This window comes from Juglans regia, chromosome 4 (assembly GCF_001411555.2).
Source record: "Juglans regia cultivar Chandler chromosome 4, Walnut 2.0, whole genome shotgun sequence".
Lineage (NCBI taxonomy): Eukaryota > Viridiplantae > Streptophyta > Magnoliopsida > Fagales > Juglandaceae > Juglans > Juglans regia.
In genome coordinates this window covers 20,831,391-20,843,941 of record NC_049904.1, presented here as the reverse complement: position 1 = coordinate 20,843,941, position 12,551 = coordinate 20,831,391, and positions in this window count along the sequence as shown.

Below are 12,551 nucleotides of genomic sequence, written 5' to 3'. Positions count from 1 at the left end.
CTAAATCTAAGAGCGTCAAATTAGTATGGGGATTGGCCAAGAGCGATCTAAGTCGTAACACGCCAACCCCATACCCATAACCAAAACCACGATCCTTGATGCCATGCGTCGACACCAGCTGAGGGTGAAGGCAAACAAATTCCTCCCTCAAAGCAACCAAGTCAGATTCCAACGGCTTCACTTGCCGAGTCTTTTCCTTCAAACGGGTATCTAGGTGGAGAAGTGCTTTGCCAAGCTTCCTCTATTCTTCATCTGCAGCGGCTCGATTTGTCTTGTATTCCTCGTGCCATTTGGTCAACTCCTCTAAATGCCACACTCCTCAGAGAGATCAAGGTTAACTTGCTGCTTGCTTTCCTCTGAAGCTGCCACCGCCTCCCCTAGCTCAGAGCAGCGTTGCTTGGAACTAGAAAACTCCTGGCAAATAGAATTTAGCTCTTGAGTAGGATCTCCAACTCCGTCCTCTCAACCTTCCACTTCTCAAATTCCCTCTTGGCATACAAAAAAAACACACGCCTAGAGCGAACTTCATCCTCCAATTCAACACGGTCCGCCATTATCTAGGCTACCAAATTGTCAATACCCTACAAAGGTGAAACTGAAGAAACTACCAAAAAAAAAAAAAACAAAAAAACAAAAAGAGAGAGAAGAAGAATCAAAGGTACCATAGAGACGAAATTCCTTAGCTGATTGATAGTGCTGCTGAAGGCTTCTTCCCTAGCAAGACCAGAGGAGGTGGAAGCACCTCCTAGCACCTCCACATGATCCCTCGCTTCAGGACCATAGCGAGGACCAAGGGAGAAAGCCTCAGGAGAAGTCTCCGTTGAGCCCGCCATGTTTTTAACAGAGGAAGACTCCACGATAGATGGGATTTGGGATATGTTTCGTTAGGCCATTAGGATGATGAAGAAGCAGAGTGAAAGGGGAAAATAAGAGAGTGAAGAAATAGAGGACAAGGGAGAGATGAGAGAGGTCAGGGAAGCAGACAAAGAAGTCCTTCATTGATGAATTTCCCACGCTTACATGCGAGGGGAATTAGCGGGGTAACTAGAGGAGTAAATATTGGTGTAACCTGAACTTGGGGCCCAAGGTCCATTACCCATAAAGGATTACTATTCCAACAAGTCGTCTGGATTGTATGGCCCTAGCCGCCCTGTTTATTAGGAGGGATAAGTCCTCGGGCTACAGGTATGGATAACTTGATGGTTAGATAATTCCGACACATCAAGGATAAGCCTTGTAATGGCTTAGTCTTGTGCTAAGTTGATTGCATTATGGTACTCATCCAATATTTAGCCATTGTGCTAAGTTGATTACTTTATGGTACTCATCTAATATTCTCCACGCCTATATACATGGACAACAAGTAATCCTCAAATCATCTAATTGAGTATTCTTGAATTATTATCCCTCACTTATTGCTAACTTAGGCATCAGAGGTGTCGCAAGCACACCGTGCGCCTACGTAACGATTTGTAGGTTAACGATCACGACCAATGGTGGGATACATCCTTTACAAATTCATTTAATAAACAAACACAGTTTTAAATGTGTAAAATTTTGTATCACTATTTTATTGAATTTTTTTCACTTTAAAATAATAACATCTAAAATATTTAAAAAGACAAGAAAAAATAATTTTCCAATGTGATATATGTCATGATTTAAATCTTGATTTATTCATTGATGTACATATGTAACAAGTTATGTAATCTAGGCAGTCCTTTAAAACTTGTAATAAAAAGTTATAAATGTTTTAATTGTCACAAGTAAAACAATTTTATATATAGTTTACCTAACAGATTAATCAGTGGCGAACTAGCAATTATTTTTAGCGGGACCAACTTTTCTACTACACAAGATGTTTATGTAAAATGAAAAAATATTACAAAATCATAAAACATAACTGTATATAAAATTAAATTTCAATAATTTGCAGAATAGCGTAGAAATAAAATTTTAAAAACACAGTTTAATGTCTGTTTCAGATTTTTTAAGAAAATATTTCATAGAATAATATCCATTCATTATTATTTTTGTAAATATGAAATATTTAGAAATTATTTTCTTCATAGCAACTATCAAGTGATCTTTTAGAATGTCATATTTCATTCTAATATCTAAGCTACTTTATCAAATTTCATGTAAAATCTATGTATTTTGGTGTCACATTAAACAAAGAATGCTACAATTGAGACCTTAAATAGATTTTTTCTTGCTCAATGAAATTTAATTGATAAAACATCTCCACTGTTTCACATATAAATCATCAATCTTAAATAGTTTTTCTTGTAGTTTCACTTTGAATTCTATATTAAGAAACTTAATATTGTATAATAAAAAACTTTGGGATCAATGTTAATAGTTTATTATTTCTCCTAAACTTAGTTTTAATTTAATTTTAGTGGAGCCACATTCTTGAAAATATATAATATATAGAAATTATACAAAATCTAAGGGTTATAGGAAAAAAATTGGAGAGAGACATTTCTATATATATTGAAATTTTACAAAATTTTAGAAAGCATATGGGAATAAGGAAATTATAATTTTTTTTTTTTTTTTTTGGGAAAGGGGATTCCTATATACATGGAAGTATGAATAAATTTTAGGGGCCATTTTGAATTTTAAAAAAATTTGGAGTGGCGAATGCCATTAATTTAATGATGAACTCGGTAATAATAAAAATTGGAGAAAGTATATATAATTTCAATAATGAAATGTATTTCTTCTAAAAATGAATAAATCAACTAAAAAATTCATGAACAATAAATTCAAATTCGTTTTAAAAAAACAATTATGAATATGTAAAATAAAACCCAATAATAAGCTAACTCAATTTAACTCGAATACAGCTCAAGCTGTCTTTCTAAAATGACTTGCAGCAAAGCTACACCACTATCAAATTCTCATCGTTAAATGAAAATTCACATAGTCGAGGGCTTTGGAATTTTCCAACAAAGATCCAAGAATTGCAAGCTCACTAATTAATTGTGACACGATGTTTGGAATAAGACCAGCCTTGCAAGCTGTCACACACTAATGATAATGACAGAAAATCCGAGTCCTTCAGCATCCATCATCACTGCGATGTGAATGGTTTATATTTTTAAACGAGATAAATTGAGTGGAGATAAAAATTAAAGATTAAATAAAATATTATTAAAATATATTTTTTTAATATTAATTTTATTTTAAAATTTTAAAAAAAAAATTATTTATTTTATTTTATATAAAAATTTTAAAAAATTATAATAATTAGATAAAATGAGATAAAATTTATCAAATTAAAACTTAAATCCAATACGCCCTTAAAAGTGGGAATGCCTAGAAAAACACACTACTATTTTTTGTGCGTATACTACACGAAGTTGATAAACTCAAGCCGACGACCAATATATTGCAAAGAAAAATCAACATGTGGAAACACGCATGCAGTTTTCTACTAACAAGGCCAAGCTAGCTCGACTTTAAGGTTGCCATGCACCAATCAAGGGGTAGAAAATGTAGATATTGCAAAGAAAAATCAACCATGATTTTTAATTAATGGCCATGTCGTCTGATTGACTAGAGAGCCTAAAAATCAAAGACATTATTGGAGTAAGTAGTACCAATGAATTAGAAAAAATGTATTTGACAAAGTTTTAAATGCCTTGTTTATTATTCCTGGCTATCACAACCCCCCACTTGCATGTCATGTTCGACAATCGTATTATAGTCTAATTAGTGACGTACAACGTCACTTTACAAGCTTTGATGACTAGAGCAAGCTTTTTTAATAATTTTATGATTGGGGTATTTTAAAAGATTCGAAAAGAATAGATATATAATATGTAGTTCACGTCATTGAATATTAGTACTCACAATTAATTAATATGAATTTTAGCATTAAATACATGAGTGTAGTCCTCCCACTTGGTTAGACCAGAGACTCATGTGTAGCCCTTTATTTTTCACTTTTTATTTTTCTTTTTTGTCCAAAGTGTGGCTAAATGCCGATTTGCTGTTTTTCGAAGCCCAGTGACCACCACGTGCCCCTCCGCAGGATTTTAGGCTGCCGATCCTTCAAACGGGAAAAGGTTTTCGTCAAACGGAGTGATGCATGAGTCACACGCATAGGGTCATAGCAGCACATGAGATCCATGCGCCACTGCACCAGGAAACTTCTACTACCGCCACGCGCATCGTTTCTGGGATGAGGGACCTCGGTTTCTTCAGACTCAGCTGGCCGCCAAACTCCTAGCATGGCGCGTGTCCCTCACGCGCCACCACAGTCTCTTTGTTTCTTGTCTTTTGCTTTCCTTCAAGCTGAAACTCATATCTACAGTTGTAATCTGTCATTTTCACATCCATGTTTATGTTTATTGTTATTTCCTTTTATTTAGGTAAAAATAAAAATGAAATAGTTTTTTGGACATTTTTTCCATAGAGTAAAAGTCCACTCTTCCTTTGGAAGTGGGGTTTGAAATCTCTGCTTTAGGCAGAGTGTGGTCTCTCAGATCGTTTGTTTGTAGAGAGTTATAGAAATTAAGACCATACTAGTCACAAAGGAATTTGTGTGTTGGTGGAGCCCCAACCGTGAGTAGTTGGCTTATAATCTAGGATTTTTCCTGTATGTATCAGGTCACAGCTGTAACTTCACTTTTATGAATGAACGAAACCTATTTCCTATATAAAAAAAATATCTATCTTGATTCAAATTGTAGAAAATACTTGAGTAAAAAATTGCCGCTTGCCGTAACTTTATTCCAAAATGTGAATTTCTTTACCAGCAACTTTGCCAAATAGACCCATTGCAACAATAGTAGATCGAGCAATTCAACAAAATCTACTGCCACATTTTCTTGTACTTGACGTGTAAAAGAGGAAAGAATATGGCAATTAAGAACCTTGAGATCATGAGCTTGTACAAAATCTATTTATTAGGCTGCGTTTGAATCTTGAGTTGAGCTGAGTTGAGTTATCTATGAATAGTAGTGAGTATGGTGGAGTGAGTTCTGTGAAGTCCACCTAAGAAAAAGTGTTTGGATGTTAAGATGAGTTTAGATGTATTTATGGAAAGTTGAAAAAGGTTGTGGGTCCCACGTGTAAAGAGGTGTTGAGTTGAAAAAGGTTGTGGGTCCCACATGTAAAGTGATTTTGAGTTGAGATGAGTTTAGTGACTTGAGAGATGGGTGTTTGGATATTGAAGAGGTCTAAATCTGAACCGAACTAAGCTAAGTTGAGTACAGTCATGGAACCAAATGAGCCCTTAGATGGAGTTATTTTCAGATTACTGTAGCAATTAGATTTTTGACAAATAAAAACGTACATGAGATTTTATCTTTTTACAGAAATACCACGTCATCCCATCATAACAGTGTTTCGAACCTTCGAGTAACGTTAGCCAATGTGACTTCGTCTTGAGAATGCATTTAGCGTCTCTAGACCCTCCAATGTTTATACCACCATTTATACCACCCTTTCATCACTCCAATTTTTTGTCTTTTTTTGTGTATGAATAAAAATCAATTAGATATTATATCATATATAAATTAAGAAGATATATGTTTTACTACAATAGAAACTAAATTGATAGTTAAATTATGGTTATAATATGAAAAATGAATAAAGTACTAATTAACTTATTACCTATAATGATATAATTCTAGATGCCTAAGATATATTACAAGAAAGGTGTAAATCTAGTTGATAGTTTGAGTACATCACTACAATAAAAAAGAGCTATTAGGATGATTTTTCTTTGGAACGAATTGAAAATCGTCCCAAAAAATGAAATGTAGGGACAAATTTCAAATTTCATTACAAAAAATCAACGAAAGGTCTTTTCCATTCGAACGAATTATTTTGGAATGAAACATTTTGTCCCAAATAAGATAAATGTTCAAACATCTAGAAAAACGTTCAAACAGACTAAAAAAATATTTGAATGAAAATTATATACGGTCGAACATTAATTTGGCACGTTTAGTGAAAAAATTTAGCGATACATTGACTTAACATTCGAACAACATACAGAATCGTTCGAATGTTAAGGTATAGTGCAGTCTCGTTTGAGCTATGTATCATCCCGTTCGATAGTTTGCCCTGTCAAAATTGTGGTTGAACGCTACATTGTACCGTTCAAACATTTATGCACTATATTAGTTTTACTATATAGTAATATACTTTATGTTACCTTATTATATATAACTTATAATAAGTATAGTTATCATAACTTCTAATAGTAACTGTAGTATAACTTATAATAGTAACTATAGTACAACTATATTATATATTATTAGCTATACTTAATGTTATATTATTATATAACTTATAATAGTTATACTATACTTATAATAGTAACTATAGTTTAACTTATAACAGTAATAATAGTAACTATTTTTTATTTTTTTATGGAAATAGACTTTCATTTCATTCAATGAACTGAAATTACAGCTGTTACTTATCAATAAGGGAAAAATCCGGACTACAAGCCAAACTAAAGCGTCTGCTCTGGGGCACCCCCACACACAAATTTCTTTGTGACGGACATTGTCTTAACTTCTAAAAACTCTCCCCTAACAAAGATGAGCGTTCTGTAAAACAAAACTAAACACCCCCTCTTCCAATAGAAGAGAAGAACTATCTTCATCCTCCTCAAGAGGAGGATTACTCAATGTTTTTAATTTCGTACCGTACCGGCCGGTACGGCCGAAATTTTTAGTTTCGGCTGTCCGGCCGGTACAGGTACTATATATATTCCGTACCGGCCAAAATACCGGCCGTACCGGATGGTACCGGCCATTTCGGCCTAAATTTCGGCCTGTACCGGCCGATATTTCGGCCTATGTTTTTTTTTTTTTTCATTTTTTCAGACTACAAGTTCATTTTTTGACCCCCAATTTAGACTAGACTATTTATAATTTATATGTATGTATGTATTTATATATAATTTATTCATATATAAACTATTATTTTAGAATATAATTGTTATATATATTTATATATATAATTTATTCATATATCGACTATCTCGAAACGGTACACGAAACGGTACCGGTATCGAAATATTTCGTTCCAGTGTCTTGACCGGCACTCCATCCGGTACGGTATTCAAAACATTGGGATTACTACCTCTCCGACTCCTCCAAAAGGAGGAACAGGACTCCAAATTACATAGAAGAACCGGAGAAACTAGATCTAAAACAAAATAAAAGTTGGATTGAAAAAAAAAACATAGGAGAAGGGGTTGTAGTGGCGCCACTTTGGGAGGAAGACCCACGATAGATCTAGAAAGTCTCGGAGTCGCAAGCCCCTAAAATGCTGTGCGTGGCATTGGCAAAGAGCTCTCGCAGTGGCGCTTGAGAGCCACGCGCCAACCTTCAATCTGCACGTGCGGGCTACGCGCCACTATGTTTGGCACCGCATTCGATGGTCTTGTAGATCGGCGGCTGGGGAACACCGTGGTGGGGTACGTGTGGTTTGTTGGTCACTGGAAAGTCCCAGATCGACGATTCTCCCTTATTCGGCTTGAGAAAACACAAAATAAAAACAAAAAAACACAACACTGGAAGCAACAACAGAGATGAAGGGAGGGGGAGGAGTCGAAGCTACCACCCCCTCTACCCGAATTCGGTCTTTGGAGAATTTAGAGAGAAGGGAGAGAGTTTTAGAGAGAGAAGAGATTTTTTAAAAGAAGAGTTTTAGAGAGACAAGAGTAATTATAGTAACTATAGTTTAACTATATTATATATTATTAGCTATAGTGACAATAGTATAACTTCTAATAGTAACTATATTATATATTAGTATTATAGTAGATACAACTATAGTAATTGTATATAACTAATATGGTATAGTAACTAGTAGTAATACTCATAGTTATTATACTTATAGTATGTACTAATATACTTATACTAATACTATATTTATATATCACAATATATATAGTGAATTAATAAACTAATTATGGATAATATATTTGAATTAAATAATTATAATAATATAGTTCGATTAAAAGAGATAAAATTACTAATATTTCAATTTGTAGTACGTTCGAATGGTCAACAACACCGTTCGACTGAATGTAACAAGATCGAATGGTAATTTACATAAAGAAAAGTGATCGAACAGTTTGTAGAATTTTTCGCGCCACAAAATAGTGGCAGATTGTCTACCACGAAAGTGTTTGAAACATATAAAATCATGCGAACGCCATTTTACTCGTTCGAACGCTTCCTTTAAATTTTTGCAAGTGGAAAAATTTTGGAGCTCATTGAATTTTCATGTTCGAATGCCAAAATTATTCGTTCGAATAGTATACGATGACCCAGGTGATAACTTATTCCGCTGTAATAAGTGGGTTATTAATTAGAACATCGTCGTTTCAATATGTAGAGAACTTATTAGAACGAAAAATGTCACCGTAATAAGTTTTAAAACCTACTCATCCTTCAAAACCCCTCAGCCTGCCGCACTTCTCTCATTTTCTCACTTCTTCTTTTTCAACCAGCGCCCAAAACACTCATTTTCTCCACAATCCTCCACTTTTCTCTCCACAATCCTTCATTCTATCCACGAAAGCTATAAACATTAGCACTATATCGATTCAATGTATGTTTTTTGTTTAGATTTCTATACAAATTAATTCATTTTCTTCATTATAGTGATAATATTTGTTTAAACACCATTTCATAGGTGTTTATTGAGTTATTTCAGTTTGCACGGCTCAAAGTATGTCCAGATTTCATAACTTATAGTTTTTAACATCAAATCTATGTATTTGTCTATCTATCTTCATTGTGAATTGATTTTTGGGATGATTGATTGCATTTTACGATTGCGTTTTGCTCTCTGGTTTGTATTCTGGGTTGCACCGTTCGATCACAATATGACATAGTTCAAACATTAAATGCAGAAAACAGTTTAATTACTAAATTATAATTATTAGATAACAAATAAATAACAATACTTAATAATTAGGATAATTGAAATACACTTAATATTAAAATACATAATAATTAGGATACATAAAATATACTTAATAATCAAAATACTTAAAATACACTTAATATTGAAATACATAATAATTAAGATACTTAAAATGCACTTAATAATTAAAATACTTAGAATAAACTTAATATTAAAATACATAATACTTTGGATCCTTAAATACACTTAATAATTAAAATACACTTAATATTAAAATACATAATAATTAAGATACTTAAAATACACTTAATAATTAAAATACTTAAAATACACCTAATATTAAAATACATAATAATTAAGATACTTCAAATGCACTGTCTTTTTTTGGTAATGTACTATTTCTTTTATTTTATATAGTTTAGTTTTTGGAGGTACTAATTTTAATATTGACTTTATATCTTAACAATGTATTTTATAGTAAGAGTCAGACACCAATGATGATCTGAAAAAATTATATGCTACATCACATACTAATAGCAATGGAGAGTGGACTCATCCCGATGCTCGTGAGAATTATGTAAGTATTATAATTTGTTTTAATTACCCATATTTAAATTTTTGTTCCAATATTAATTTTTTTATGTCGTTTGTAGGATAAAATGGTTGCCCTCCGTGATGAAGCTGCATCAGATCAGAATTCATCAATAAGTGACGTTGAAACTTTTACACAAGTTTTGAGTCAACGTTCAGGATATTTGAGGGGTTTGGATCACTGTGTAAAGCCTTCAAGCTCTTCATTAACGTCAAGTACTACTGCCATTTCATTATAGAATGCGAGTTCGAGGATCAAAGAATTGATTGCAAAACAACGTGAGTTAGAGGCTCAATTGATGAAACAAGCAAACATGAAGATGTGCATAAAACAACAAGAAGAACAACAATAAGAGTTCAGGAGAGAGATGCAACTCCAAATGCAGACGCTTATGCAACAATTCAGGCCTCCAAGCAATTGATTTTCGTGTTTTGCATGATCTTAGGATTTATAAAATTCTGTATCGATAACAATTTTAGTATTATTACTATTTTATTTATTTAGTTTGGACTTATTAGATTAATTTTATTTATAGTTAACAGTTTGTAATGTATTTTTGAAATATAAATATCTATTTTGTTTTAAATTTTTTATTAAAAGGAAAATACTAACCGTTCGAACAGTCATCAAACGTTCGAACATATATAAATTGGACACAACCGTTAGAACATCAGAAGTTTGAGTTCGAACGATCATCAAGTGTTGTGAACCATTCGAACATGCAACTCACTCTTTCCATTCATTACATGTTCAAACCTCTTATTCAATTCTAAAAATTAATATACTTTATGTTCGATCATCAATTTGTTTATTCGAACGTTTCCTCATGTCTATTTGGTCAAACAGACTGTTATCGATCGAGCACCCATGAAATACATGGTTTTTGTGGGAGTTCGAACGACTTTATGGGATGAAATTCAATCGTCCAGAATAAAATTATTGTTCGAACGTGATCAAACGGTCCATCAAATTTCATCCAAAAAAGATATTTTTTGGGACCAAACTAATATTTTCGTCTCAAAATACCTTTTGGGATACTAATATTAGGATGACTTTAAGTCGCTTTTTTTTCGTTTCATTTTAGGACAAAAACATATCTTTTGGGACAAAAATATTCATCCTAAAAGACCCAAACTGTTGTAGTGCAGGCTATAATTGGAAATTAGTTGTGGAATTATTAATTATAGCTAGAAGTAATTAATCGTATTAAAAATCTATTCTGATATAACATGATTAACACTTACTGTAACATCCCGATCCTATATCATTAGAGACAATTACACGGATATTTTATTAGGTTTGATAATTAGGTTATTATTATTATTGTTATTATTATTCTTAGCAGATTTTACATTTATTATATTTGTTATTATTATTATTAATTTAAGATTTTATTGTTATTAGGATAACTATTCTCATATTTTAAGTTCCACGTTTTCCCTCCTCTCCGTCCCGCACGTCTCCTCTCCTATGCATGCACGTCTCTTTCCTTAGGGTTTTATTTTTTTAGGGTGTTCTCTACCACCTATATATATGTTTATACGCTGGATCTTCTGCATGAAGAAAACCTCACGCCGCAGACCAGGAACCACTTCGAGCCTTGCCCAGCCCATGCTCAGCCCCGCTACCCGTAGTGCCGTCGATCTCATTAGACCAAAACAGAAACCAGCGCCGCACGGGTTGATCAGAAGGGCATGACTCTGTTTTACACTCACGGAACAGAGCAAGCCCATGCCATAGCACCGGTCACCTCTCTTCCACACCGAGCTACTTGTTTTGCCGGAAGCCACCATAAAATACGTCGGAACGTTATGCCGAACAGCCCAGAATTTACCGCCACTGCACTGTGACGTTCGGACCAGGAGAAAGCACTACCCAGCCATGCAATACCGTAGTATCAGCGCTGCTCCTCCCCTTGCAGCAACACCACCATCTCCCACGTTCCACCACGGCGACTCCAAGCTGCCCAGAACACGTCGACGCCACCACCGGCCACCTTAGAAGACACCGGACCATCCCCAGCCGCGAGGACACGCCGCAGCAGCCACGGACGTGAAGGCCGAAGCCTCTGTTTCGCTTCAACGGTAGCCACCTTGAGGAACGTCGAACCACCGACCAGTCACCATAGAAATTGCCGGACGCCCTTGTTCCGTCGCACCCACTCCCTTCCGGGAAGCCCACTGCCGTCGCCACCCTCCTCTCTCTCTCGGCGGTGTTTCAGCGTGGCAGAGCTCAGTACGTGCTCCTCCCTCTCTCTCGGTTGCACTGCCGCATGGTTCACTCCCTTCGGCGTCGCACCACCACAGACGAGCCCCCAGTCGCGCCGCCGTGACTCCCGCCAGCAACTCAGAACTGCCGCACGTCAGTCTCTCTCGGTGAGCCTTTGCGTCGCGCGTCTCTCTCTCCCGAGCTCTCTGTTTTTCTGCTGCAGAGTATATATATACGTATTTTGCTTTAGGTTTCAGTTTACTAAGTGTTAGTAGATGATTACAAGTATGCCCTTTCTAATCTAGTATCTTGAAGCAGTGTTTTTTTAAGTATAATTATATTTATAACCTTATGTTTAAGTGTAGGTTAATTATGAATATTAATATGTCATTGTATTGAAGTTGAGTTTATTTTATTAAATAATTTATTAGTCATGAGCTCATTTTATATAAATAGTTAAAGAATTTGAAAGGGGATTTTAAATTAGATTTAATCTTATTTTAACAACGGTTTTAGTAATTTTATTGGGCTTACTGTTTTAAAGGTTAGTTTTTAATTAAATAAATATATTAGTTAAAGGTTCTTTTTAATAAATGTTTAAAGAATTGGAAATATGTTTTAAAGTATAATTTTAAGTCTAATATTTGAGTTAATATTTCTTTTGTCAATTTAGTAAGATTTTAATAAAATTTCTATGTTAAGAATTTATTGGAATTTATTAAGTTCTTATAAGATTTAATAATTATGTTGAGAAATGAAACTTAGTTTAAGAATTTAAGTTTTGTGAATTATTTTAAAGTAGCTCAAGTATTCTACTAAGTTTTAATATGTTATTAGTATT